Below are 24629 nucleotides of genomic sequence, written 5' to 3' on the forward strand. Positions count from 1 at the left end.
AGTTGGGGAATAATATGTCAAAAACAAAACCAAACCCCAAACGGCGCAAACAATAGCTAAGGTTTAGTGAGTGCTTGCTGTGTGCCAAGCACTTAATTCGTTTAATCCTCACAACAGCCCTAGGACATCAGTACCATTATCCCATTTTATAGATGAGTAAATTGAGGCCCAGAAGTAAAGTAACGTGTCCCAGTTCACATAACCAGAAGGTGGCAAAATTGGGATTTAAAAAGGCAGGCAGGCTTCTGAGTCTAGTGCTGAGCAACTAGGAAGTGTTCATTCTACACACAGGCATTGTGCTAAGCACAGCTCATCTCTCCAGGGTCGGACGGCTGTTGGAGGCAGATGCATTTGGCCCCATTTTACAGACTGGAATCTGCACCCAAGAGCAGTGAAGTCACGTGCCCGAGGCTCCCCTGGTGAAGAAATTGGAGAGCTGGCAGTTTGACCTCAGTATCTGTTCCTCACCACTACCAAATGTAGCCTCTGATGTCTGTGTCTGGAGGCTGGGGAGTGGCCCCAAGGACCTTAGTTAGCTGAGCTTGGGTATCCAAAGCCAGCCTGGTGGGGGAGGGGACGAGGGAAAGGGCTCATTGGTCATGCTGTCTGGAATCTGAGGGCTCTTAGGTAGAGAAGGGGTCTGCTTAGGGCGCAGGGCTTGGTGTGGGGAGGGGAGTTTCTCAGGTGAAGGTGTGAGCTGTGGCTGGGGAAGGGAAGTTGTTTCGGCGGGTGGGCCCTGCAGTGAAAACTCTTTCCCGATCCTGGGGAAGAAGGAAGAAGGCCTCATGCCAGCCAGGGGCCTCCTGAGGGCTGGGGAGGAGGAGAGAAAGACAGAAATAGAAACAGAGCAGGAGGGAGGGGAATGGATCTGGGCAGACAGGGTGGGAGGCAGCAAGGACAGAGACACCAGAGAATCACAGGCCAGAATCACCCAGTGGCCTAGCCACACTTATCTATCTCAGTCATCACGACTCCTGGGTACTGAGGGCTTCCCACACACCAGGCACTGTGCTCACAAACCCTCCCTGATGCATGAATAGAGAGTGTGCAGCTCAGCCCCTGGCACATCGCACTCACAAAATGGGTTTACTCAGACAGTAAGCATGATTACATCTATACTCTGCAACAGATGTGTGCGGTGTGTGCACCCTCTTATTTATTTATTTATTTTTGGATAGGTAAGAAGTGGATTTACTTAGAGAGAAACACACTCCACAGACAGAGTGTGGGCCATCTCAGAAGGCGAGAGGCCTCGTGTACCCTCGTTTTTTAGATAAGGAAACTGAAGTTCAGAGAGGTAAGGACTTGCCCAAGATCATGCAGGCAGTAAATGGCAGAGCCATGATTGGAAAGTTTACTGCCTCCAAATCCTGCACACCTAACCATCTGACTATATTGTCTCTAATCCACCTGATAAAGGTTTCTTGAGCATGTACTATGTACCTGGCCCTGCGCAGGGGATACAACAGTGAACAAAATAGACAAAACGAGAAACCCCTGCCCAATGGAGCGTATATTCTAGAGGCAGGAGACAGTAATCAAGCAAGTAAATAATGAGTGTCTGGTAGTGAATAAGTGTCACGTTGAGAATGAAAACAGGATGATGGGATGGGATGACTGAGAGGCTTACTTTAGGTTAGAAGGTCAAGGAAGGTGATGTTGGAGCTGAAGAAATCCACTGTGGGAAGAGCCAGGGAAGAGCATTCCTGGCAAAGAGTACAGCATGTGCAAAGCCCCTGAGGCAGGAGTGTGCTTGGCGTGTTGGAGGTATAGCGTGTCTGGACTGGAATAAGGGGGAGAGTGAGAGGAGAGCAAGTGGGAGAGGCAAGCAGGGAGCAGGTTCTGCAGAGCCCTGTGGGCTGTGGTCAAGAGTAAAGATTTTATTCTCAGAGCTGTGGGAAGCCAGTGGCGTGTTTTCAGCTGGGGCAGTATATGGCCTGATTTCCATGGAGAATCCAGCTTTGAGCAGGGTGTGCCTGTCTTCAAAACAAAATCAGGAACTGCCACCTCAGAACTTGGCATCCACCCATTGGCATATTTGGAGCCCACATGGTCCCTGGTTCAGCCCTTTGAATGACAGCCATCACCTTCCTTCCCCTGTAACTTCAGGTCTTTCATTTAACAGAGAAGTATTTATCAATGCCAATGACATGCTTGTTTTTGTTTTTTCCCAAAATTAAGAGCTTTAAACCCAAGAACAGGTACATTAGGTGAGAGAGGGGAGTATTGGAACATCTGCTCTGTGCCCTGGCCCTGTGATGGGCACTGGAGACCCAGCAGTGACCAATTGGTCAACAGTGACCGATTGACCAAGACAGCTCCAGTTCCTGCCCTCTTGGAGCTCAGGCAGACAGATGGCAATAGGGCTGCGATGGGAGAAACATAAAGCCTATCAGAGCCCAGAAGAGCTGCCTTACCCTGCCTGGAAGTTCAGGGAAGTGTATTTGAGTCTTGGTAGCAAGTGACAGGAAGTCAGCTTAACTGGATTAGGTGTAAAAAGTGTGCATTTGTTGGTTCATGTAGCTAGGAAGGAGACAATCAAGGGTAAAGCTACCAGGAACTTGGCCTTAGAGACTGGAACCCAGACTCAACTCCATCATGACAGTCTTCCCATTCATTTCTCTTCTCCGCTTGTCTCAGCTCAGATTTATCCCCTTCAACTGCATGTAGTAGGGAAAATGGCCATTTATTTACAGACACAGACTCAATCCTTCTAGCACCATAGCCCAGAGGTAAAATGGCAAAATCTCCTCCAGTCCTAAATGAAAAAAAAATCCCAGGGAAGGGCTCTGATTGGCCTGACTGGGGACACTTGCCACCCCTGCATTGATTGTGATATCCAAAGGAATGGAATGCTTTGACTGGCCAGGTTGGGGTCACATGTCCAGATCGTTTGGCCTGGGGAAGGGGGAGGTGCTAAAAATTTTAAGTTGAACCATATGAAATTGCCAGTTTTGTAGGTTAGAAATGGCAGAACATTGGCAATTTCATATGGTTGAACTTAAATAGTCACTGGAAAAGTAGGATGGGAAAACTTATTGGGCATATAAAAGCAATAGAAACCCCAGTGCTCCACTCAGAAGGATTTTTGGTGGAGGAAGTGATATTACTGAGGCATAGGGAATGAATGGAAATTAGATGAAGACGTGGTAGTGGTGGGAGAGTAGTGGGGACACGTCCCAAGCAGAGGGCACAGCTTATGCAAAGGCTGTCATGAGGGAGGCAAGGGAAGACTGGTCACTTTACTCTGGAGATGGAGTGCTCTGGGCACACCTGAGTCTTATGTCCAACCAATGAGGGAATGGGAAAGGGGGGTCATGCCCCAAAGGAAAATTGAGAAGCTTTACCAGGTGAAATGGACACTGGGCAGGCAAACCAAAATATATCCAGTTCAAAATTTCTTTGTTAGGCCTTGGCATCTCCAAGCAGAGGTTTGCAACCTTGTTTCAATTACAGCACTCATACTGAAAAGGGGTATATGCCTGAACTCAGACATGTCCTACATGATTCAAATTTTTATTATCAAATAATTGGTTTCTTCCTCTGGGTTCTTTGCTGGGCATACAGAGATGGATTTTTGAGGATACATTTGGCTGAAGAAACAAAACCCAATTAACATGACTCAGGATATTTGGTTATCTCATTTAATATGTCTGGAGTTGGGAGTTTGGAGCTGTTAATGCAACAGCTTATTGATATCACCAATGACCCATCCTCCTACTATTTTGTTCCACCTTCCTTAGAAGAATAGTTTCATATTCTAGGGTTGCTGCCTCATTGGCCATCACAGCTCCAGGTCTCTCATCCTTATACCAATGAACTAAGCAGGAAGGAAGGGAACAAATGCAAGAGTTTTCTTTGTGTTAGGGAAGAAAAAAATCCCAAAATAATAAAAATGACAGCAATAAACACATATATGGGGCTTAACCTGTGCCAAGAATTGTTTTCAATTCTTTACATAAATTAACTCACTTAAGAAGCCCTTTAGTCTCATGGCCACTCCAAACTGCAGAGGCAAGTGATCCACACTGGGCCTTGTCCAATTTCGTGACCCACAGAATCTGTGAGCATAATAAGATAGTTGTTGTTTTACTCCACTAAGTTTGGGGTGTTTGTTATGACTTGGAGGATATTGTTTGTGTGAAAGCTGGAGCCATGGCTGCCATCTTGAGACCGTGAGGTAGCCAGAGTAAGAATCAGTCAACAGAAATGGAAAGAACCTGGTTCCCCGATGACATTGTTGAATGAATGAATGAATGAGTTTTGGAATTGCCCTGCCAATGCACTTTAAAAAAAAAAAAAAATTAATTAATTTATGGCTGTGTTGCGTCTTCGTTTCTGTGCGAGGGCTTTCTCTAGTTGCGGCGAGTGGGGGCCACTCTTCATCGCGGTGCGTGGGCCTCTCATTATCGCGGCCTCTCTTGTTGCGGAGCACAGGCTCCAGACACGCAGGCTCAGTAACTGTGGCTCACGGGCCCAGTTGCTCCGTGGCATGTGGGATCTTCCCAGACCAGGGTTCGAACCCGTGTCCCCTGCATTGGCAGGCAGATTCTCAACCACTGCGCCACCAGGGAAGCCCCCCAATGCACTTTTTACTGTGACATAATAAATTCATTTTTGTTCTATCCATTTGAGTTGGGTTTCTGACACATTATAGGATAAAGCATCCTGACTGATATAGACTTCCATCTGTCCTAGGTACATATGGAAAAGAGAGATATACAGTTCACACAGACAGGGAGAGATATATAAACATGTGCATAAATACACACACACTTACACACACGTGGGCATGAATATGCTGTTATACATCTTCAGTTGGACTCAGGTTCGGGCAGATACTCAATTGGATGCATACACATACACATTCACAGAAGTCAGGCACACGCAAATATATGCAGCCTGTCATCAATTTTGCCTGCACTACGCAGACATCCACACTCAGTCACAGGCCCACAGTCACACACACACACACACACTCAAAGATTCACTTATCACAGAAGATTCCAATTGCTTACTGTTTATTTCTGCATATTATATAAAAGTAGAAAAAGAAACATTTCTTTCAGATCTGAGTCAGGGCTGCAGGGGTGAGAAGAAATAACTTAAGGCAGGGTTGGGGTTAGTGCATAAATAAGGTCTGGGCTCCCAGATGGGCTGGGGTAGGTCCCAGTTCGCAGATGCACAGGTCTCCTCTGGCAGCACAATTCAGGTCCCAAGTGAGGAGGTGGAAGAGGATGAATGTGACAGAGGCCTTGAGGCCATCTTGAAACTCCTGTGGGAGAGATGAGAAGGTGGTTCCCCGTTGCCCGGGCGTCAGCCTCCTCCTTGCCCAGGGCCCAGGCAGCCACCCTCTTCCTGGGTCACTCACCTTCTCTGGGGCCTCCTGGAGCCGATGCAGCCAGTACTGGAAGCAGCTCCTGGGGCCTGGAGCCTGCTGTGTGCTGAGCCTGGACCTGAGAACAGAGGAAGGTGGTGTGTGAGACAGGGCTTGGGACAGAGGGGTGAGGTCTCATCCGCCCAAAACCACAGATATGGCCCCGGTGCCCCGAGCACTCACACAGGCCTGGAACTTGGAGTGGATGTGGTGCAGTGTGTGAAGTGGCTGGTCCAGGATGTGGCCCAAGGATGAATTAGCCACCGTCCCCAGGACCCTTCAGTGTCAGGGCCAGCTCCGCCTCCAAGGCTGTGGCGTGCTCCTACACCTGAGGAGAGGTGAGAGAGAACAGGTGAGGTGGAAAGGTGAGGAAGGATAGGCAAGAAGGCCCAGTTAAGTGGGGACAGGTAGGGAGAACAGGGGAGGAGGGCAGGTGATAGGAGACATATGAGGGGGACAGGTGATTGGACAGGTAAGAGGGAGACAGGAGAGGGGAACACATGAGGAAGGAGGCAGATGAAGGGGATGCAGGTGAGGCAGAACGATCAGGGAAGAGAAAAGTGAGGGAACAGGTGAAAAAGTGAAATGGGGACAAATGAAAAGTGACTCATGAGGGAGGTCACAGAGGTCTGAAGAGACGGGGATGGGAACGGGTGAGAAGAGAACAGTTTGGGAGGTAGGTGAGCGTGGGACAGTTGGCTGCATAGGTGAGAAGCGTGGAGGAAGGAGGAGCGTTTGCTGGAAAAAGATCAGCAGAGGAAGATGACAAGGGACAGAGGTGAGAGCGGCGAGGAGGGCAGGTGAGAGGGGAAGAGGGAATCAGTGTTGAGAGTAGATGGTGACAAGGTGGGCAGGGCAAGGGGCACAGGCTGGGGACAGAGCCGGGAGAGAAAAGAAGAGAGAAGTGAGAAGGAACAAGGTGAGAGTGCAGGTGAGAGGGACAGGTGGCGGAGACAGGGAAGTGAGGACAGGCAGAGGGATGATAAAAAGGAACCCAGGGGAGGGACAGGGTCCAGGGAGCAGTTGGGGAGGCACAGAGGCCCAGGACAGATGAGGAGAGACCAGAGAGAGGGAAGCACAGGTGAGATAAAGGACATGAGGGGCCACCTGCAAAGCCAGAGGAGCGGGGCCAGGTAAGGGCAGGCGGGCCTGACTCTCCCAACTCACCTGCAGCTGCTTCAGGTCCCGGGTCCTGGGGAAGAGGCGGGAGCTGCAGTTCCAGACCTTCTGCAAGAGCGACACTTCTCAGAGAGCAAGGGCAAGTTCAACCCACAGCGGGAGGGACAGAGGCTAGCAGCAAGGATGAAGTCTAGCAGGAGGGCTTGAGTTTAATCCACAGCAGAGAGAATAGATGTTAGTCATAGCCGAAAAGCTAGAGGCTAGCCCGTGTAGCAGGAGGATAGAGGTTAGGCCAACAGTAGCAGGGCAACAGCTTGGCTATGGTAGAAGGGGTAGAGGTTAGCCCACAACAGGGACTTACGAAGGCATCTTTGGCTTTTTTTTTGGCCGTGCCCCGCGGCTTGTGGGATCTTGGTTCCCTGACCAGGGATCAAACCTGGACCCGGCAGTGAGAGCGTGGAGCCCTAACCACTGGACTGCCAGGGAATTCCCATCCTTGGCTTTCTTGAAGGCCACCAGCTCGCTTGGCAGCAGAGATTTGAACATGCCAATGCCACAGCCCTTCCTGGTTGTGGTGGGGACAGGACATGCTCTAGCCAAGCCCAGCCCCATGGTCGTCACCAGAACTAGCATCAAGTCTGCAGCCATGGCCAAATCGCAAACTGCTTCCCCAGCTGTGCTTTTTAGCCAGGCTAAACGCGCAACCCTGGCTGAGGGCTTTGACTTTAAAAGGCATGAGTGGATGGGGCCAGCTGCTAAGCCAGGTGAGTTGACAGGTATTGGGGCCAGGTGAGCTCAGAGCTACGCCCGGAAGGAAAGAGAAACTGAAATCCCAGGAGGGAGCCTGAGAAGTTCCTGAACCTGGTTTAGGAAACCCTGGGATGTTGGGGAGCCCCTGACTGCGGCTGAGGCGGGAAGAGAAATGGGAAGCTGTCACAGCAGGGCAGGGGCTGGGGCGGGGTGTGTGTGGGCGGGGCTGCTGGAGAAGCAGAGAGGGAGCTTCCTCCACGGGTTTACGCGTGTTCCACGCACTCATTCACATTAGGCTCCGAACATTCCCGTGAGTAGTTATTTTTATGATCACCCCCCATTCTACCAGTGAAGGAACTAGGGCACAGGAGGGTAAAGTGACTTAACCTAAGGTCCCACTGGTGTTTAATGGCAGAGCTGGGGTTTGAATGGAATGCCACGCAATTACTCCCTATTCTGTGTACAGCCAAAGCAGAAGGTGGGAACCTCTGGGACTCACAGACGTCCAGCTTTCCTTTCTCTCCCTCTGGGTAGCATGAAAGGCTAGGAAGTTCCTCGCTTGCGGGGCAAGAGCACGTGCTGGGTACTGGAGGGGCTGCCTGGAAAGAAGGCAGTGAGGAGGGCTTCCAGAAGTCAGGCAGAGTCTGGTTGCTTTGCTATCATCGTCCCCTGCGGTGATAATCATTGTGTAGCGAGAAGGGAATTGCTCTGATGTACAGGCACTTCATATTTTTCATTCCTGTATTTTTTTCTTGGCCCTTAGGTGCAGAAAGATACTAATCATACTCTTCGGATCATAATATAGAATCACAATTGGCCCATGGAAGACCCCCTAAGGTTTTACCCCAAGCCTCATACCCAATCCCTATCCCATCCCTCCCCTTCACAGACACCCACTTTAATGCACTTGATACATAGCTGCGAAGATATATCTTTATACTTTGTGATTTTGTGTGTGTATATGTCTCCAATTTACATAAATGGGATTGGGCTATGAATCTTGTTCTGTTTCTTTCCCCTCTTTTTTTAAACATAACAGTATGTTTCTGAGGTGTCTCCATGTAGTGGTGTACATCAAGCTCTCTGTTTCTTTTTTTTTTTTTTTAATAAATTTATTTATTTATTTAATTTCTGGCTGCGTTGGATCTTCGTTGCTGCGCGCGGGCTTTCTCTGGTTGTGGCGAACGGGGGCTACTCTCCATTGCAGTGCGCAGGCTTCTCACTGCGGTGGCTTTTCTTGTTGCGAAGCATGGGCTCTAGGCTCGCGGGCTTCAGTAGTTGCAGCACGCAGGCTCAGTAGTTGTGGCTTGCGGGCTCTAGAGCGCAGGCTCAGTAGTTGTGGCTCACAGGCTTAGTTCCTCCGCGGCATGTGGGATCTTCCCAGACCAGGGCTCGAACCCGTGTCCCCTGCATTGGCAGGTGGATTCCCAACCACTGCGCCACCAGGGGAGCCCAGGGAGCCCCCAAGCTCTCTGGTTCTAACTGCTGTGTTGTATTCCATGGTGTGCCCACAGCACTCCTTCACTTATTTATTCCTCCAGTGACGGACATTTAGGTTGCCTCCAGCTCCCTATCACCATAAGGCTCACACACATCCTCTCTGCGGGAGGTTTTCTAGGCTGCTGTAGCCCCAAGCGGGTGCCCCCACCATATCGCTTCAGCTCATTTTCTCTCTCACTTGTACATCTGGTTCCCACACGCGCTGCCAGCTTCCCACCTCATGTGCCCGTATCTTTCTGCTTCTCCCTCTGAGGTCTTTCTCCTGTGGGCATGCAGAACAGATTGGAAGTGCCAGGATTAATTCCCCAGGGGCAGTCTTCAACCAGTGAGGGTCAGGAGTTTGTGATTAAATACTTTTGCTTCCCTTTTCCTCAGTGAGTCAATTCTGAGGTATGTTCTACATGATTTCTCAACTCCTTAGAGGGTCCTGGGTACCAATGAGCTCTAGTTGTTCACAGTGGTCACCCTTTCGGGGCTGGGACTAGGGTGAGGAAGCAAGGTGTCTAGGGTGCAAAATTTAAGGAGCCAGCCCCCCTCAGGTTCAGGTAAGCGCCCTAGGTGCCTCACTTGCCTTACTCTAGTCCACACTCTGCACCATTTATTGGCTTTTCCCCTCTTTCTTTAAAAAAAATTAAAAAAAAAATTGGGAGCTGTGCCTCGCAGCTTGTGGGATCTCAGGCCCCCGACCAGGGATTGAACCCGGGGCCATGGCAGTGACAGTACCAAATCCCAACCACTAGGCCACCAGGGAACTCCCAGCTTTTTTCTCTTTCAGTCCCAAGTTTCCCACTCACTTGTATTTCCTGGGGATACCTCCCAGATAAACTACCTATACCCTTTGCTCAGGGCATGCTTTTGGGAGATCCCAAACTAAATCCTGATCCCTATTGAGGAGTAAGATTTCTGAGTCACAGGGCACACCTGTGCTTATATTGTCTAGTTAGCACCATTCCGTAGAACTTTCTGCAATGATGGAAGGGTTCTATATCTGTAATGTCCAATACAGGAGTTACTAGCCACATGTGGCTGTTGAGTACTTAAAATTTGGCTAGTGTGTTGGAAGAACTGAATTTTCAATTTCTCTTTTTCCCTTAATTTAAATCTAATTGCTATATGTGGCTGGTGGCTTCCATAATGCGCAGTGCAGTTCTAAATACTCATCTTGTTCTCCCAAATAGTTGCACCTGCTTCACTCCCTTTGGAGGTGCTCGAGAGATCCTGTATCCCTGCAATAGGGTGGCCTCCTCAACACCTGGCTCTGACTTAGATGATGAGGTCCTAGGCTTTGACTATGAGCCTGATGCAACATAGATGAGACTTTTGAGGTTGAGGAGAGAGATGAGTGAATTTTGCATGTGGAAGGAATGTAAATATTTTATGGCTAGAAAGCAGATTGTAGTAGTTTCAAAACATGTCTTCAAAAGCTTTGACCCTTTCCCTACTGAGAAGTGGGTCTGTCCCCTTCCCTTCAATCTGGGTTGAACTTTGTTGGGCTGTACCCTGCAGGCCTGCAAGCCCTGTACCTGCCCAGCCTCAAGGTCAAAGAAAGAGCCCAGAGTCAGTGACAGAGACATTAATGGTTTAATGGATGGGGGGATCTTACATTCCTGAAGCAAGGTCCTGGAGTGACACCCCACCGTGTGTGGCAGACAGCGGGCAGGACATGGTGGTAGCAGTATTTGCTATGGGGGTTTGGGAGAGAGGTTACCAGTTAGAGGGGGGGAACTGATGTCAGGTTGGCTCACCGGCTACCAGGGAAACCAGCAGAGGAGCATGGCCCCTCACCACCCCTCGGATAAGCTGTCTTGGTGGAGACATTCTGATCTAAAGATTAGAACAATTACTAGCTGGGGCTGGAGGCAAGTCTGTAGGTGTTTACTGATTAAGCTCTATGATTTAGAGGAAGGGTCAGTCATGTGAGTAGGGTGTAGGTGAAGCAGGGACTGGTCAAGCAGGGGATGTACAGAGAGCAAGAGAACAGCCATCTTGGGTGGCCTTATCATACAACCTAGTGGCTCACGTGTAACTATAGGTGCTGCATGACCTCTGGGTCTAAGTCAGAAAAGACTTAGGCAGCTTCTGTGTGGTTCTCTCTCTCTCTCTCTTTTTTTTTTTTGCCACGCCGCAGGGCATGTGGGATCTTAATTCCCCAACCAGGGATCAAACCCATGCCCCCTGCAGTGGAAACACAGAGTCTTAACCACTGGACCGCCAGGGAAGTCCCTGCATGTTTCTCTTGAGAATCTCTCTCTGGGGAAGGCCAGCTGCCATGTGAAAAGGATGAATGACCCGAGACCACCATGCTCCCACCCTCACTCAGCATCAACTGCCAGCCATGTGAATGAGACATCTCGGACATCCAGCCCAGCTCTCAGAATCCCCAGACTATGGTTGGGGTCTATTATCTCTAATCCCCACGCCACCAAGGACTTTACACAGCCATTTTTACTCTACTGCTCCCAGGCCTCTGTGGCCCAGAGAACAAAATAATTATATATGCACACATACATTCATACATATAAAATCTCTCCTTTTATATACAAATGGGTATATATATATATATATATATACACACACACACACACATATATATACATACATGCATACATACATACATACATATCTGGTTACAATTACTACAAAACAAATTATCCAAAACTCCAAAAAATGTGATTCAGCCACTGTACAAGGTGACCAGCACTGGAAATGTATAAACAGAGCTCTGATTATTGCCCTGGCAGTAACATTTTAAGAAAGGAATTAGAGCCTCATATTATAATACTCCAAATATCCAGGATACAAAAGAAAATAATTCATTATACTCGCTATCTCAAGAATCAGGAAAATCTTAAACAGAATGGGAAAAGCCAATAAGTAGATACCAACACCAAGATGATGCAGATATTAGAATTATTTGACAAGAATTTTAAAGTAACTATTGTAAAAATGCTTCAAGGAGCAATCATGAACATTCTTGAAACAAATTAAAAAATAGAAAGTCTCAGCAAAGAAACAGAAGACATAAAGAACTGAATGGAAATTTTTGAATTGAAAAATACAATACTTGAAATAAAACTCACTGGAAGCGGTAAATAGAAGAATGAAGATGAGAGAGAGAAGTATCAGTGATCTTGATAATAGACCAATAGAAATTATCCACTCTGCACAACAGAGAGTAAATAGACTGAAGTCCAAACAAAAGAGAAGTAGATTTTTAAAAATTAAAAGGGAGCTTTTGGGACAAAGGGAGCCTCAGGGACCTTTGGGACAATAAGAAATGATCTAATATTCACATCATTGAAGTTCCAGAAGAAAAACAGAAAGAAACTGGGTCTGAAAAAAATTTTTGAAGAAATAATGGCTAAAAATATCCCATACTTAGCAAACTATATAAATCTACAAATTCAAGAAGCTGAATAACCCTTAAACAGGATAAATAAAAGAAATCCAGATCTAGAAACATCATAAAAACACTTCTGAAAACGAAGGACAAAGAAAGAAACTTGAAAGAAACCAGAGAGAAAAGATGCATTACAGTTTATAGGGGGACAATAATTTGATTGACAACGGATTGCTCTTCAGAAACCATAGAGGCCAGGAGAAAGTGACCCATTTTTCAAACGCTGTAATAAAAGAACTGTCAACCCAGATTTCCTTATCCAGTGAAAAATATTCTTTAAGAAAGAATATGGGACTTCCCTGGTAGCGCAGTGGTTAAGAATCCACCCGCCAATGCAGGGAACACGGGTTCGAGCCCTGGTCTGGGAAGAGCCCACATGCCACAGAACAACTAAGCCCACGTGCCACAACTACTGAGCCTACGCTCTAGAGCCCGCAAGCCACAACTACTGAGCCTGCGTGCCACAACTACTGAAGCCTGCATGCCTAGAGCCCGTGCTCCACAACAAGAGAAGCCACTGCAATGAGAAGCCCGCGCACCGCAATGAAGAGTAGCCCCCGCTTGCCGAAACTAGAGAAAGCCCATGCGCAGCAACGAAGACCCAACGCAGCCAAAAATCAATAAATAAAATAAATAAATTTAAAAAAAGTAAATGGATGGAAAAAGATATAACAATCAATAGAAAGCTGGAGTGCCAATAGAAATACTAGATAAAGTAGGCTTTAGGAAATTATCAGAGACAGAGAAGGACATTACATAATGATAATAGGGTCAATGTACCAAGGAGACAAAACAATCTTAAAAGTGTATACAACAAATAACAGAGCTTCAAAGTACAGAGCTTAAGCAAAAATCAACAGAATAGAAAGGATAAATAGAAAAATGCACAGTTACAGTTGGGTACTTCAAGTCTCTCTCTCAGAATGACTAGACACAAAAATCAGCAAGGATATAGTAGATTGAACAGTACCATCAACCAACAGGATCTAATTGACATTTGTAGGACATTCCACCCAACAACTGTAGACTATATATTCTTTTAAAGGGCACATGGAACATTAAACAAGATAGACCATGTCCCAGGTTATAAAACCAACCTCAACAAATTTAAAAGAATTAAAATAATGTAGACTATATTCTCTGGGTACAATGGAATCAAACTGGAAATCAATACAGATAGTAGGACATTTTTCAAACACTTGGAAATGAAACAATGCACTCCTGAACAATCCATGGGTCAAAGAAGAAATCTCAAAGCAAATAAAAAATACACTGAACTGAATGAAAATGAAAATACACCATATAAAAATATGTGAGATACAGCTAATGCAGTGCATAGAGCGAAATTTGTAGCCTTAAATGCTTATATTTGAAAAATATTTTCTCAAATCAACAATCTAAGCATCCTCAAGAAACTAGAAAAAGAAGAGGAAAAACCCAAGCAAACAGAAGGAAATAAATAAGAAAGATAAGAACAGAAATTAATAAAATAACCAGAAAAACAATAAGGACAATCAATAAAACAAAAAGCTGTTTCTTTGAAAATATTGTAAAACTGATAAACTTTTAGCAAGACTGAAGAATAAAAAAAGAGAGAAGACACAAATGACCACTATCGTGAATGAAAGGAGATATCACTATAGACCTCATAGACGTTAAAATAGAAATAAGGGAATACTACAAGCAATTCTATGCATATACATTCAACAACTTAGACAAAAAGGACAAATTCCTCAAAACCCACAAACTACCAAAGCTCACGTAAGATGAAATAGGTAATATAAATAATCTTATTAACTATGGAAGAAATTTAATCTGTAATTAAAAGGCTTCCAAGAAAGAAATCACCAGGCCCAGATGGTTTAACTGTAGAATTCTACCAAATATTAATTTAAGGAAGAATTAACACTAATTCTTCACAAACTCTTCCAGAAAATTAAAGGGGAGGCAACACTTTCCAATTCATTTTATGAGGCCAGCATTGCATTTCATTCCAAAGCCAGATAAAGACCTAACAAAAATAGAGGAAAAAAAAAAAAAAAGAAAAGGGAACTGAAGATCAGTATTCCTCATAAACATAGACCAAAAAAAAACACCTAAAACTTTAGCAAGTTTTATCCAGCAATAAAAATACATGTAAAAAGTCAGTACGTACCCAGAAGAATTGAAAACAGGAACTCAAAAAGTACTTGTATGCCTATGTTCATAGAAGCATTATTCAAAATAGTTGAAGGTGGAAACGAGCCAAGTGTCCATGAACAGATGAGTGGATAAACAAAATGTGGTATATACATATAATGGAATGTTATTCAGCCATAAAAAAGAATGAAATTCTGATGCATGCAACAATATGGATGAACCTTGAAAACATTATGCTAAATGAAATAAGACAGACGTAAAAGGACAAATATTGTGTGGTTCTACTTATAGGAAGTATCTACGATAGGCATGTTCACAGATACAGAAAATAGTTTAGCAGTTACCCAGGTCTGGGAGCATGGGAGACAGAGGAGTTATTACTTAATGTGTACAGAGTTTCTGTTTGGGGTGTTGAAAAAGTTTTGGAAACAGATAGTGGTGATGGTTTACACTAGTGCCACTTAATTGTACACTTAAAAATTATTTAAATGGCAGAATTCCCTGGCAGTCCAGTGGTTAGAACTCCACGCTTCCACTGCAGGTGGCCTGGGTTCCACCAGTGGTTGCAAAAGTAGGATCCCACAAGCCATGTGGCACAGCCAACACAAACAAACAAACAAACAACAAAAAAAAACCCACAAAAAACTAAAAACAAAAAAATACCAAAGATAAAAAAATGGCTAAAGTGGCAAATTTTACTATATGTATAATTTTTACCATAATTAAGGGGGAAAAAGGTAACCTTACTGGAAGAATGGAAGTCCAAAGTGAATAAAGATGTTTTATATTTAAAAAAGAAATCATACACAATGACCAAGCAGAGATTTATTCCATGAATGCAGGTTCAATATTTGAAAATCTATCAATGGAATCCACCATATTAACAGACTAAAGAAAAAAAAATCATACGATCATAAAACCTTTTACACAGCAAAGGAAACCATTGACAAAATGAAAAGACAACCTACGGAATGGGAGAAAATATTTGCAAATGATATGACCTATAAGGGATTGATATCCAACATACATAAATAGCTCATACGCTCAACATAAAAAAAAAAAAAACAATCCAACTAAAAAATGGGCAGAAGAACTGAATAGACATTTTTCCAAAGAGGAATTGCAGATAACCAACAGGAACATGAAAAGGTGCTCAACATCGCTAATCATCAGGGAAATGCAAATCAAAACCATAATGAGATATCACCTCACACCTGTCAGAATGGCTATCAACAAAAAGACCACAAATAACAAATGTTGGCAAGGATGTGGAGAAAAGGGAATCCTTCTACACTGTTGGTGGGAATGTCATTTGGTGCAGCCACTGCGAAAAACAGTACGGAGGTTTCTCAAAAAATTAAAAATAGAACTATCATATGACCTGGCAACTCCACTCCTAGGGTATATATCCAAAAAAACCAAAAACACTAATTTGAAAAGGTACATGCACCCCAATGTTCATAGCAGCCTTATTTATAATTGCCAAGATATGGAAGCAAACTAAGTTTCCATCAACAGATGAATGGATGATGAAGATGTGATTGATACACACACACACACACACACACACACACACACACACACACACACACAATGGAATACTACTTAGTCATAAAAAATAATGAAGATTTGCCATTTGAAGCAGCATGGTTGGACTTGGAGGGCATTATGCTAAGTGAAATAAGTCAGAGAAAGATAAATACTGATGATATCACTTATATACGGAATCTAAAAAATACAACAAACTAGTGAATATAACAAAAAAGAAGCAGACTCACAGATATAGAGAACAAACTAGTGGTTACCAGTGGTGGGGCAAGGGGCAATATTGGGGAGGGGGAGTGGGAGGTACAAACTATTGGGTGTAAGACAGGCTCAAGGACGTATTGTACAACACAGGGAATATAGCCAATATTTTGTAATAACTGTAAACATAAAGTAACCTTTAAAATTGTATAAAAATTTAAAACATTAAAGAAAATCATGTGATCACATCAGTCAACGCAGAAAAGGCATTCGACAAAGTCTAACGTCCATTTCTGATTACAAACTCTCAGCAACCAAGGAATAGAAGGAAATTTTTTGACTTGATAAAGCGAATCAGTGAAAAACATTCAGATAATCTCATAATGGTGAAATACTGAATGCTTTTCACACTAAAATCAGGAACAAGGTAAGGATGCCTACTCTCACCATTCTTGCTGTTTTTATTGTGGTAAAGTACACATAATATAAAATTTACCATCTTAACCATTTTTAAGTGCACAGTTCAGTAGCATTAAGTACATTCACATTGTTGTGCTATCATCACTGCCATCCAGCCACAGAACTCTTTTCACCTTGCAAAACTGAAACTCTGTACCTAAGAAACGATAACTTCCCATTCTCCCTTACTCCTTGCCCCTGGCAACCACATTCTACTTTCTATCTCTATGAATTTGGCTACTCTGGGGCACCTCATATAAGTGGAATCATACAGTATTTGTCCTTCTGTGACTGTCTTATTTCACTAGCATAATGTCCTCAAGGTTCATCCATGTTGATATGTGTCAGAATTTCCTTCAGTTTTAAGGCTGAATAATACTCCATCATATGTATATATCACATTTTGTTTATCCAATCATCTGGCAATGGACACTTGGGTTGCTTCCATCTTTTGGCTATTGTATATAAGGCTATTATGAACATGGGTGTACAAATATCTGTTTGAGTTCCTGCTTTCAATTCTTTGGGGTATACACCCGGAAGTGGAATTGTTGGATGGTATGGCGTTTAAAATTTTTTTTAGGAACTGCCATACTATTTGCCAGAGTAGTGGCACCATTTTACATTCCCACCAACAGTGCATAAGCGTTCCAATTTCTCCACATCCTTACCATCACTTGTTATTATTATTTTTTTAGTAACAGCCATCCTAATGAGTGTGAAGTCTCACCACTCTTATTTAACACAGTGCTGGAGATCCTAGGCAGTACAATAAGGAGAAAGAAAGAAAGAAAGAAAAGAAAGAAAGAAAGAAAGAAAGAAAGAAAGAAAGAAAGAAAGAAAGAAAGAAAGAAAGGAAGAAAGAAAGAAGGAAAAGAAAGGAAGGAAGGAAGGAAGGAAGGAAGGAAGAAAAAGAAAGGAAGAAAGGAAGGAAGGGAGGGAGGGAGGGAAGAAGGAAGAAAGGAAGGAAGGAAGAAAGAAAGAAAGAAAGAAAGAAAGAGAGAGAGAGGGAGGGAGAGAGAGATAGAGGGAGGGAGGAAGGAAGAGAGAGGGAAAGAAAGAAAGAAAGAGAAAGTGAGAGAGGAAGAAAGGAAGAAAGGAAAGAAGGGAGAGAGGAAGAAAGGAAGGAAGGAAGAAAAAAAGGAGGGAGGGCGGGAGGGAAGGAAGGAAGATAAGAGAAAGAAATAAAGGAAGATTGGAAGGGAAGAAATAAAACTGTTTGTAGATGACATGAATGTGTATGTATAGAGACACCAGGAAAATACAAAAACTCCTAGAACTAATAAGTGAGTTTAGCAAGAATAAGGTACAAGGTAAACACACGAAATAAATTATGTTTCTTTATACTAGCAGTAAACAATTGAAAATCAAAATTAAAAATAGGATACCTCTTACAATTGCTAAAAAAACCCCACTTAGATATAAGTCAACAAAATATGGATAGAATCTGTATGTTAAAAGTTACAAAATTCTGATGAAATGTTACCGAGTCCAAGCTCATATGGCTTGCTGGCCAATAAACAGGCCAATAAATCGAGAGATGAGTTGGGGCAAGGAATAGGGGCTTTATTCGGAAAGCCAGAAGACCGAAAGCATGGTGGACTTGTGTCCCAAAGAACCATCTTACCCGAGTTAGAATTCAGGCTCCTTTCATGCTAAAAAGGGAGGGGGTGTGGTTCCTCGTTGCAAGCTTCTTGGTGGGGAAATCCTTCTGGCAGCTATTCACTGTAGGGCTGGTTGCAATGTTCCTATAAACCTCCAACAAGACAAATGTTATTCTCTATCCTGCAACTTTTAATCTCTATATGAATGGAAAAGTGTTATATCTTTAAAGGTCAGACGGGCTATCATGTATATTTCAGGCTCTAGGCAACATTCTTTTACAAAGGTTCAGAGCCAGAATTACTAAGCAGAGGCAACAGAGCACAAAGGGTTAGAGCTAAAGGAATAGATCGGATATGGAATCAGGTTTGTTCTTCTCTTTTTACAGAAAGGCATCAAAGGAGAAATAAATAAAGGTAGAGACATACAGTGAACAGGAATGCTCAATGTAGTAAAGATGTCAATTCTCCCCAAACTGATTTGTAATTCAATGCAATTCCTATCAAAATGCCAACAAGATTTTTTTTAGTATATATACACAAGCTTATCTTAAAATTTATATTTACATGGATTATTATATTTAAATTTATATGGGAAAGAAAAAGAACTAGAACAGTTAAAACAATATTAAAAAAGAAAGAAAAAATGTTAGAGGAATCACACTACCTGATTTCAAGACTTACTAGATAGTGACAGTAATCAAGACAGTGTGGTACTGGGGGAAGCATAGACACATTAATCAATGGACCAGAGTAGGGAACCCAAAAATGGGGCCACATAAGTATGCCCAAATGAATTTTGACAAAAATTGAAAAGCAATCCAAAAAGGAAGGATAGTCTTTTTAACAAATGGTGCTGGAACAACTGGACATTAGTAGGCAAAAATATGAACCTTGACCTAAACGTCACACCTTATACACAAATTATACACAAAGCAGGTCATAGATCTTCATGTAAAATGTAAAACTGTAAACTTTTAGAAGAGAACATAGGAGAGCATCTTCATGACCCGGGATTAGGCAGAGTTCTTAGACTTGACACCAAAAGCACGATCCTTTAGAAAAACAAAAAGGATCAATTGGACTTCATCAAAATTAAAAACTTTTACTCTGTGAAAGGCTCATTGAAAAGGATGAGAAAATAAGTAGCTGACTGGAAGAAAATATTTGCAAACCACATATCTGACAAGGACTAGTATCTAGAATATATTTTAAAAACCTCAGAAGTCATCAATTTTAAAAAGTCAAAAAATCCAATTAGAAAATGGGCAGAAAACATTGACATTTCACCAAACAGTATATTCAGGTGGCAAATGAACACAAGAAAAGATGTCAGCATCACTTGCCGTTAGGAAAATGCAAATTAAAATTATGCAAATTAAAATCATGATGAAATGATGATTCATCATTCACTACACACCTCCTAGCCTGGCTAATAATAATAATAATACTGATAGGACCAAATGCTGGTGAGCATTAGAAGAAACTGGAACTCTCATACATTGCTAATGGGAATGTAAAATGGCACAGCCATTCTAGAAAACATTTGGAGATTTCTTAAAAAGTAAAGCATGCACTTACACTGCATGACTCAGCAGTCACGCTCCTGGGCATTTATCCTAGAGAAATAAAAATTCATGTTCACACAAAAATCAGATATGAATATTCATAGCAGCTTCAATAGCCCATTAAACTATTTAATACTAGTTAAACTGGTTAATATTATTAGTTTGTAGTAGCCCCAAACTAGAAACAATCTGTATGTCCTTCAACTGCCGAATGGTTAATATTCCTTTGTTGTCACATCCATGCAATGGAAGAGTACTCAGCAATAAAAAGGAAGGAACTAGTGATACACAAATTGGATGAATTTTAAGGGCACTGTGCTGAATGAAAAAAGCCAATCTCAAAAGGTTACATGCTATAGGACTCCATTTATATAATATTCTTGAAATGACAAATTATAGAGCTAGAGAACAGATTAGTAGTTGTCAAGGGTAACAGAAGAGGAGGGAAGGTATGACTGTATAAACGGGTGGCACTTGGGCATTCCTCTGTGGCGAGAAGATAATTCTGTATTCTGATTGTGGTACTTATACATATGATAAAATGTCACCGAATTATACACAAAAGTCCAAAAACAAACAAACAAACAAAAGAGTGCATTGGAAAGCTGGGGAAGTCCCAGTCCCAGTAAGGTCTGTGGTCTAGTTAATTGCATTGTGACAATGTCAATTTCCTAGTTTTGAGACAGTGCTATAGTTACGTAATAATGGATACAGGGAGCTTCTCTGTAGTATTTTTGCAACTTCTTGTAAGTCTATAGTATTGTAAAATTTTAGAAATTTTTGTTTTTTTATGTACTATGCAGTAAATGTACTAAAAGAAAAAAATGATTCCATGCGCATTTTTCCGTTCAGCTTATACTCCTTTTCCCCTTTCTTACCTTCCTTTCTGCCCCTCCCTGCCCTACTCCAATCGCCTTAGATAACCATTGTTAACTCACAGCTTTTCCTGTACACTTATATCAAATGCAGATTCATGCACATATTCTCGTTTTGGTTTTACAAAAGTGGCATCAGTCGTATGTTTTTCTGCAATTTGCTTTTCTCACTTTGCTGTGCTCCTGGAACTGGCCAGCGTTTTCCTGGGTGGTCAGGGTAGGTCTGGGGGAAGCAGTAAAGGGGAGGCACGAGTTCCCAGGTGGGGGTGGGAGGGGCTGAATCAGGGGACCCTGATTGGGGTCTCAGCCCCCCTCCCACTGCGCATCACTCCCGCGGTGCCTGCCGGGCCACCTTGAAATCTCTGGTGCGTCTCTCAGGAGCCCCACTGCAGGTGTGGAGAGGACCCAAGGGGCAAACACGGGGGGCGCGTTTTCAAGGGCAGAGGCTGGGAGACGGCAGAAAGGGGCACTTCGGTTCCGCTGGGGGTAGAGGAGGTGGACTGGCTCCACCGGCTTGCCCTGCAGAACCTCGGATGCCACCCCGAGGTTGCAACCCCAGGGAACCTCCATCTCCTACACAGCCTTTTCTGCACGCTCCTCCCCACCTCTTCCCTATCCCTCCTGCGCAGGTCTGAATAGTTCCCCGGCCCCTACATTCCTTCCCAGCCCTGAGGTCCACAGCCCTGCCCAACCCTGCCCAGGGCGCCCAGAATCCCTGAGAGCCTTTGGGGCACCCTGGGTGGGAAACAGGAAGCCCTTGCTAGCAAAAAGGATACAAAAGAGGAGACAAGTGGGGAATAAGCGAAGAGGGAAAGATGAAAAAGACAGAGGCGGAGGGTTAAAGGTGAAGGGGGAGGTCCGTGAGGAGTGACTGAGAGGGGAAAGGTGGGCAAGGCAAGTGAGGGAAGCCACAACTGGATTAGAACAGTCGAGAAGGTTGAGTGAAGGGGGCAGGGAGTTGGGACGGTGAGAGAGTGGAAGGGAAGTTAGGAGAGGGAGAAAGGTGAGGGGAGACAGGTTATAGAGGCTGGGGAGGAGAGCCGGATGAAAAGGCCAGGTGAGGCGGCCAGGTGAGGCAGGAGAGTTAGGATGCCCATTGGACTTTCCTCCTCTCTGACTTGCTCCTTGCCTGTGCCTGCCACCTGTGCCGCTCAAATGTGTCTCCTCACCTCTCTCTCTTCAACCTGACTTTGTGGGTCTCCTTCTCACTGATCACCTGTCCCCCTTCACCTGACCCCACTGTCCTGCTCAGCTTTGCCCTTCACATGTACCCATCTTTAAGCTTCCCCAGCTCCTTGCTTGCTACAGCAGGTCCCAGCTTTCAGGTCCTCTGGAGGGGCAGGAGCTATGCCCACCAAGTCCCTAAGGATTCTCTCATCTGTTCTCTCATCATATGTTAATGAGCCCCCAGTGTGTGCCCTGGGTGATCAAATGTTTACTGCCTTGGTCCCTCAGAGAGGAGTGGGTCTGAGGACAGCGGCAGGGCGGCAGGGGGTCTCAGCCCAGAGCACGAGGGATGGGGGAATAGACCTCAATAGTAAGAGCTACCACTGTTATCTCCCAGCGAAGGAGAGTGTGAGTCCACAGACGACCTGGGAGAGCAGTTCCAGGAGTGGGAGCACCAGAGATGAGCCTTTAGCAGGACAAGCGGGAAATCATAAACCACAGTGGCGACATTTGAATGCTTACCCTATACTAGGCACTGTTCTAAATATGTCACTTGTGTTGTCCCCCTTAATCCTCAGAATAGTCTTAGGACCTAACTCAGACATATTATTTATGTTTCCCATTTTCCAGATGAGGAAACTGAGGCACAGAGAAGTAAAGTAATCTGCCCTAGGCTACACAGTTTATAGGTGGTGGAGTCAGATTCAATCCCAGGTCTGCCTGACTTGAGAGCTTCTTAACACTCACGGGGGAGGCTCACAAAGGTGGTGGCCTCTCTGCTTTCTTGGATGCCTGCCGACTAGAACCTCACAACACAGCAGTCTCTCCCAGGTGTGTGCCCCCAAAGGTGCCACTTGGACAGGGCTGGACCTGTGGCCCTACCTGTTGGATGGACAGGCTGAAGGGATAAGGACATGGCAGGGAGAGGGGAGTCACGGCTGGCGCATGGATTGGGCAGATGGATAGATGGATGGGCATTGATCAGGGGAGGGAGGTCTGCCTCACCTAGCTTTGCCTCTAACTTCTGGCTGTGGAAAGTGTTGGTACTTCTTCTCTGTGGGTGTATTTCTCCTGGAGTCTCTGTCTCCCCCGTTGCGAGTCTGGGGTTCAGCTTTTGATTTCTTGGGTCTCAGTCTCTGGCGCTTTGCCGCTGTCTGTTTTCTGGCTCTAGCCTCTATCTTGGTGTCTGCATCTCCATTTCAGTCTGTTTTCATATTTTATCAATATTTCCGTGGCTCCTGGGGCCCCAGGGGGCAGCTTTCAGCCTTGCTCAGTGTTTTTCAGCCTCTGCTGCACATTAGAAACACCTGGGGAGTTGATAATACCCATGACAAAAATAGCAAATATTTATTTGGTGCATATCCTATGCTAGGCACTGTTATACTTATGTTAACTCATTTAATCCTGACTATGCCCTTATGAGATAGGTATTATTATTACCCCCATTTTACAGACGAGAAAACTGAGACCTCAAGAAGCCACTTCCAAATCTCAGTTAATCACAGGCAGAACTGGGATTGAACCCGGTACTCCTTAAACTTTAACATATGTATGAACCACCTGAAGTTATTGTTAAAATGCAGATTTCTGATTCAGTAGGTGGGGGGGGGGGTCAGGCCTGAGATTCTGCATTTCTAGCATTCTCCCAAGGTGATGCCAATGGTCTGTGGGTCACACTTGAGGAGCAAGAGTTTTAACCATTTCAAGTTACCACCTCTTGGTACAGAGCAGTGCTTCTCAAAGTGTGGTCCTTGGACCAGCAGCATCAGCTTCACCTGGGAACTTTTTTTCTTTAATCTTTTTTTTTTTAAATTACTTTATTTTTTGGCCTCATTGGGTCTTCGTTGCTTTGTGTGGGCTTTCTCTAGTTTCGGCGAGTGGGGGCTACTCTTTGTTGCAGTGCGCAGGCTTTTCATCGCGGTGGCTTCTCTTGTTGCGGAGCACGGGCTCTAGGCACACGGTCTTCAGTAGTTGTGGCGTGTGGGCTCTAGAGTGCAGGCTCAGTAGTTGTGGTGCACGGGCTTAGTTGCTCCGCGGTATGTGGGATCTTCCCGGATCAGGGATAGAACCCGTGTCCCCCGCATTGGCAGGCGGATTCTTAACCACTGTGCCACCAGGGAAGTCCACTGGGAACTTCTTAGAAATGCAGATTCTCTGAGCTACACTGAATCAGAAATTCTGGGTGGGGAGTCCAGCAGTCAGGTTTAGTAAGACCTCCAGCTGATTCCGATGCACATTAAAGTTTGAGAACCACTGATTGAGTGTGACAATTAAGACCAGTCAAATCTCTGGGACTGCAGCCCAGACATTGGTGTCTTTACAGTTCCCCAGGTAATTGTAAAGCAAGCAAAGACCCTGAACCACCAGATTAGCTGGAGGGACAATCCTAGTTTATGTAAGTAAATGAACACACTAGGTGAATTGGAATTTGCTAGCAGGGTTTGGGCAGGCCTGGGGAAGCCCAGGTGGGCAGTGACCAGGAGATGACAAATGGGAAACTAAATTTGGAAGAGTACCAGAAAGGAGGCTAGAACAGGGAGCCTGGAATCCTTCCAAGAGACTCCTGGACAGGCAAATCCTTAGAACCCATGGAATGGTGGGAGGGGAGGAAGTTGCCCTGAGTCACCCCTATTTTCCTTGTGAGGGACACAAAATAAGGGGGCAAATGTTTTTGAAGAAATTGGGGCATGGTGGAGGGCTTTCTTGGAATCTCAGTGGACACATGTAGGGTTTGGGGGTGCCAGAATAAAGATGTTGGGTTTAGATGAGTTGTCTCAAACACATCCCATAATAAATAATGATGACAGTGGTATACGAAATGTGCTAAGTGTTCTATACCCACTGTTATAGAGACTCCCTGTGATGACCCTATGCAGTAAGTATTGCTTTCCTTTTCCTGTCAATGAAATTGAGGCTTCATTGTAACCA

General features: G+C 44.5%; 1 pseudogene across 1 annotated transcript; it reads right to left on the reverse strand.

Moving 5' to 3' along the window:
* Positions 1–695: 695 nt before the first annotated feature.
* On the reverse strand, positions 696–7144 carry LOC309648096 (interferon lambda-3-like; annotated as a pseudogene). The gene is made up of 4 exons: positions 7118–7144; positions 6545–6604; positions 5561–5699; positions 696–5456 (listed from the first exon to the last, which is right to left on the reverse strand). The product of its transcript is annotated as an interferon lambda-3-like (transcript).
* Positions 7145–24629: the final 17485 nt, after the last annotated feature.

The sequence above is a fragment of the Balaenoptera physalus genome (genome assembly GCF_965194825.1).
Source record: "Balaenoptera physalus genome assembly, chromosome: 19".
Classification (NCBI taxonomy): domain Eukaryota; kingdom Metazoa; phylum Chordata; class Mammalia; order Artiodactyla; family Balaenopteridae; genus Balaenoptera; species Balaenoptera physalus.